The sequence below is a fragment of the Cervus elaphus genome, chromosome 3, assembly GCF_910594005.1.
Source record: "Cervus elaphus chromosome 3, mCerEla1.1, whole genome shotgun sequence".
NCBI lineage: Eukaryota > Metazoa > Chordata > Mammalia > Artiodactyla > Cervidae > Cervus > Cervus elaphus.
Genome location: NC_057817.1, coordinates 27,308,885 through 27,315,058, shown reverse-complemented (window position 1 = coordinate 27,315,058; position 6,174 = coordinate 27,308,885).

Here is a 6,174-nt window from a genome sequence, read left to right as displayed (position 1 = left end):
TGTTGTTTTGGGTTCACGTTTATACAACCTTTCTGTGTTTCCTATCTAGAGAAGATCCTTTAGCGTTTGTTGAAGAGCTGGTTTGGTGGTGCTGAATTCTCTCAGCTTTTACTTGTCTGTAAAGCTTTTGAATTCAGATATGAAGGAGATCCTTGCTGGGTACAGTAATCTAGGTTGTAGGTTATTCTCTTTCATTACTTGAAGTATGTCCTGCCATTCCCTTCTGGCCTGGAGGGTTTCTATTGATAGATCAGCTGTTATCCTTATGGGAATCCCTTTGTGTGTTATTTGTGGCTTCTCCCTTGCTGCTTCTAATATTTGTTCTTTGTGTTTGATCTTTGTTAATTTGATTAATATGTGTCTTGGGGTGTTTCACCTTGGGTTTATCCTGTTTGGGACTCTCTGGGTTTCTTGGACTTGGGTGGCTATTTCCTTCCCCATTTTAGGGAAGTTTTCAGCTATTATCTCCTCAAGTATTTTCTCATGGCCTTTCTTTTGTCTTCTTCTTCTGGGACTCCTATGATTCAAATGTTGGGGCATTTCACGTTGTCCCAGAGGTCCCTGAGGTTGTCCTCATTTCTTTTGATTCTTTTTTCTTTTTTCCTCTCTGCTTCATTTATTTCCACCATTTTATCTTCTACCTCACTTATCCTATCTTCTCTCTCCGTTATTCTACTCTTGGTTCCCTCCAGAGTGTTTTTGATCTCATGTATTGCATTATTCATTTTTAATTGAGTCTTTTTAATTTCTTCTAGGTCTTTATTAAACATTTCTTGCATCTTCTCAATCTTTGTCTCCAGGCTATTTATCTGTAACTCCATTTTGTTTTCAAGATTTTGGATCATTTTTGTTATCATTATTATAAATTCTTTTTCAGGTAGATTCCCTATCTCCTCCTCTTTTGTTTGACTTGGCAGGCATTTTTCATGTTCCTTTACCTGTTGGGTATTTCTCTGCCTTTTCATCTTGTTTAGATTTCTGTGTCTGGAGTGGGCTTTCTGTATTCTGGAGGTCTGTGGTTCCTTTTTATTGTGGAGGTTTCACCCGGTGGGTGGGGTTGGATGATTGGCTTGTCAAGGTTTCCTGGTTAGGGAAGCTTGCGTCGGTGTTCTGGTGCGTGGAACTGAATTTCTTCTCTCTGGAGTGCAATGGAGTGCCCAGTAATGAGTTTTGAGATGGGTCTATGTGTTAGGTGTGACTTTGGACAGACTGTATGTTGACGCTCAGGGCTATGTTCCTGCATTGCTGGAGAATTTGTGTGGTATGTCTTGCTCTGAAACTTACTGGCTCTTGGGTGGTGGTTGGTTTCAGTGTAGGTATGGAGGCTTTTGGATGGTCTCTTATTACTTAATGTTCCATGTTTTCTGGTGTTCTCAGGTTTTGGGCTTAAGTCTCCTGCCTCAGGATTTCAGTCTTATTCTTCCAGTAGTCTCAAGACTTCTCCAACTATACAGCACTGATAATAAAACTTCTAGGTTAATGGTGAAAAGATTCTCCACCATGAGGGACACCCAGAGAGGTTCACAGAGTTACATGAAAAAGAGGAGAGGGAGGAGGGAGATAGAGATAAGCAGGAGGAGAAAAAGGGGGACTCAAGAGGAGAGAGATCTACACAGTTGTCTGTTCCCAAAGTGTTCTCTGTAGCCCAGACACCCACAAAGATTCACAGAATTGGATTGGGAAGAGAAGGGGAAAGGAGGAAATAGAGGTGTTCTGAGGTAGAAAAAGGAGAGTCAAAAGTGGGAGAGAGTAATCAACACACTCCTGAATAAAAATGGGAACTGAATATTGGATTCTTAAATGTCCAAAATTTATATCACATACTGAAAAACAAAGATTAAAAATCTAGAGTAGAGGTTAGACTCTTAAAAATACAATATTAAAAACAAAAACACAAAAAATTTTAGAAATATATATGAAGTTCAGTTTAAAAATAGGGCTTCTCTTTTTTTTTTGCAAGGTTATAGTGAAATGAAAATGAAAATTAAGGAGTAGTAGAGGAGTAATAGAGAACTTTAAAAGAAAATAAGAGAAAAAGAAAAGAAAAAAAAAAACAAGAAAAAAATTTTTTTCCTAATTAAAAAAATCATAAAAATCTATGAAAATGAAAGTTAAGGAGTAATGGGAGAGTAATAGGGAATTTTAAAAGAAAATAAAAGAGAAAAAATAAAAAAGAAAAGAAAAGAAAAAAAAAATTTTTTTTTTTATTTTTTTATTAGTTGGAGGCTAATTACTTCACAACATTTCAGTGGGTTTTGTCATACATTGATATGAATCAGCCATAGATTTACACTTATTCCCCATCCCGATCCCCCCTCCCATCTCCCTCTCCACCCGATTCCTCTGGGTCTTCCCAGTGTACCAGGCCCGAGCACTTGTCTCATGCATCCCACCTGGGCTGGTGATCTGTTTCACCATAGATAGTATACATGCTGTTCTTTTGAAGCATCCCACCCTCACCTTCTCCCAGAGAGTTCAAAAGTCTGTTCTGTATTTCTGTGTCTCTTTTTCTGTTTTGCATATAGGGTTATCGTTACCATCTTTCTAAATTCCATATATATGTGTTAGTATGCTGTAATGTTCTTTATCTTTCTGGCTTACTTCACTCTGTATAAGGGGCTCCAGTTTCATCCATCTCATTAGGACTGGTTCAAATGAATTCTTTTTGACGGCTGAGTAAAATTCCATGGTGTATATGTACCACAGCTTCCTTATCCATTCATCTGCTGATGGGCATCTAGGTTGCTTCCATGTCCTGGCTATTATAAACAGTGCTGCGATGAACATTGGGGTGCATGTGTCTCTTTCAGATCTGGTTTCCTCAGTGTGTATGCCCAGAAGTGGTATTGCTGGGTCATATGGCAGTTCTATTTCCAGTTTTTTAAGGAATCTCCACACTGTTTTCCATAGTGGCTGTACTAGTTTGCATTCCCACCAACAGTGTAAGAGGGTTCCCTTTTCTCCACACCCTCTCCAGCATTTATTGCTTGTAGACTTTTGGATAGCAGCCATCCTGACTGGTGTGTAATGGTACCTCACTGTGGTTTTGATTTGCATTTCTCTAATAATGAGTGATGTTGAGCACCTTTTCATGTGTTTGTTAGCCATCTGTATGTCTTCTTTGGAGAAATGTCTGTTTAGTTCTCTGGCCCATTTTTTGATTGGGTCATTTATTTTTCTGGAATTGAGCTGCAGGAGTTGCTTGTATATTTTTGAGATTAATCCTTTGTCTGTTGCTTCATTTGCTATTATTTTCTCCCAATCTGACGGCTGTCTTTTCACCTTACTTATAGTTTCTTTTGTAGTGCAAAAGCTTTTAAGTTTCATTAGATCCCATTTGTTTATTTTTGCTTTTATTTCCAATATTCTGGGAGGTGGGTCATAGAGGATCCTGCTGTGATTTATGTCGGAGAGTGTTTTGCCTATGTTCTCCTCTAGGAGTTTTATAGTTTCTGGTCTTACATTTAGATCTTTAATCCATTTTGAGTTTATTTTTGTGTATGGTGTTAGAAAGTGTTCTAGTTTCATTCTTTTGCAAGTGGTTGACCAGTTTTCCCAGCACCACTTGTTAAAGAGGTTGTCTTTTTTCCATTGTATATCCTTGCCTCCTTTGTCGAAGATAAGGTGTCCTTAGGTTCGTGGATTTATCTCTGGGCTTTCTATTCTGTTCCATTGGTCTATATTTCTGTCTTTGTGCCAGTACCACACTGTCTTGATGACTGTGGCTTTGTAGTAGAGTCTGAAGTCAGGCAGGTTGATTCCTCCAGTTCCATTCTTCTTTCTCAAGATTACTTTGGCTATTCGAGGTTTTTTGTATTTCCATACAAATTGTGAAATTCTTTGGTCTAGTTCTGTGAAAAATACCGTTGGTAGCTTGATAGGGATTGCATTGAATCTATAGATTGCTTTGGGTAGAATAGCCATTTTGACAATATTGATTCTTCCAATCCATGAACACGGTATGTTTCTCCATCTGTTTGTGTCCTAATTAAAAAAATCATAAAAATCTATGAAAATGAAAGTTAAGGAGTAATGGGAGAGTAATAGGGAATTTTAAAAGAAAATAAAAGAGAAAAAATAAAAAAGAAAAGAAAAGAAAAAAAAATTTTTTTTTAATTAAAAAAAAAAAAAGGTAAAAATATATCTAGGAATTTCTCTGGAGCTGTTGCGGTCAGTGTGGGTTTGGTTCAGTTTCAGATAGCTCCTCGTTCCAGCTTACAGCTTACACTTCTCGATATCTGTAGGCCCCTTCTGGTGTAGTCGGTGTTATCTACAGGGATTTTAATCTGTTGCACCAGTCCCTTCTGAAGCGGTTCCCTTTGTTTATTTGGCTTCTGTTTGCCAGTCTCTTCAGTGCCTAATCTCTGCCCTGACACAGGCGGGCGGAGGTGGTCTCTTGTTCAGGTTCGCTAGTTCCGTCATGCTGTGGGGAGGGAGGGTCGCTGCTTTCCCCGTCTACACTGCTCAGGCTCCTGGCTGCTCTATATGGAGCGTGCCCTGCGTTGCGTGCGGTTCCAGTTTTCGGGTATTCCACAAAAGCACGGATTCAGTTGTGCCTGAGTTTTGTGCCTTCCCCGGCCCAAGCAGCTCAGGCAGCCAGGAGCTTGAGGGACGCACTCTCCCCGGGTGCGGAGCGCCCTCTCCCCTCCGCAGGCCCAGCCTCAGTTTCCGCCCGCGCTGGTTGGGTGCGTGCGCCTTGTGTTTAGCCGCGACCCTCCCCGCGGATGTCAACCATCCAGAATCTCAGGAGGTCTTTGGTTAGAAACTGGAGGCCTGTTTGCAGTGTGGTAGGGGATGCCGTCTTTGGGACCGAGTTTGCCCCTTTCCCCTCCCCCCTGCCTCCTGCCTCCGGAGGGGCTGGGCCGGTCCACAGCCTGCGAGCTCTTCTCTGGACTTGCTCAGACCCTTTGTTCTGCGCACAGCCGGCAGTGTGTTCGGCCAGTTAATTTTCTCTCTCTTTTGCTATCCCACAATTTAAGTTGGTATCTCACAAAAGCTCCCTCCGATTGCCCTCAGGGCACTCAGGCCCGGTCCTTACCCTAGGCAATGCTGCCCGCTCCTCTCCGTTCTGCCCCCACTTGCTGGTGGCAGATGCGGGGGTGTGGGGTACTTTTCTGCTGGGAGTTGCTTTTAAGCACGTAATCTGTGGGTTTTATTTATTTTTCCTCCTAGTTAGGTTGCCCTCCGAGATTCGAAAACTTCCCCCAGACCCACCAGTGCGAGGGTTTCCTGGTGTTTGGAAACTTCCTCTATTAAGACTCCCTTCCCAGGATGGGTCTCCGTCCCTAGCTCTTTTGTCTCTCTTTTTATCTTTTATATTTTGTCCTACCTCCTTTTGAAGACAATGGGCTGCTTTTCTGGGCGCCTGATGTCCTCAGCTAGCGATCAGAAGTTGTTTTGTGAAGTTTGCTCTGCGTTCAATTGTTCTTTCGATGAATTTGTAGAGGAGAAAGTGGTTTCCCCGTCCTATTCCTCTGCCATCTTGGCTCCTCCCCCTCAAATTTCCCTTTATTCTTATTTATTTTTATAATTTGTTCAACTCAGGGTCTAAATAAAGTCCATGCATGTTTATTTGGGTGATATGTCCTTTAAATAATACATCCTTTATATAATTTAGCTCTTAATTTTTTGGCCATTTATTTGTTAAATAAACTAGGTTGCCTGTTGAGAAAGGTCTGTATAGTCAAACCTATGGTTTTTCCAGTAGTCACATATGGATATGAGAGTTGAACCATAAAGAAAGCTGAGCGCCAAAGAACTGATGCCTTCGAATTGTGGTGCTGGAGAAGACTCTTGAGAGTACCTTGGACAACAAGGAGATCAAACCAGTCAATCCTAAAGGAAATCAATCCTGAATATTCATTGGAAGGACTGATGCTGAAGTTGAAACTCCAATACTTTGGCCACCTGATGTAAGGAGCTGACTCATTAGAAAGACCCTGATGCTGGGAAAGATTGAAGGCAAAAGAAGAAGAGCACAACAGATAATGAAGTGGTTAGATAGCATCACCAAGTCAATGGACATGATTGAGAAAACTCTAGAAGAGAGTGAAGGACAGGGAAGCCTGGAATGCTTTAGTCCATGGGGTTGCAAAGAGTCAGAAATAACTTAATGACCAAGCAACAACAACAACTTATCCTATAGAGTTTTCCACTCTTTGGCTTTTGTGATTG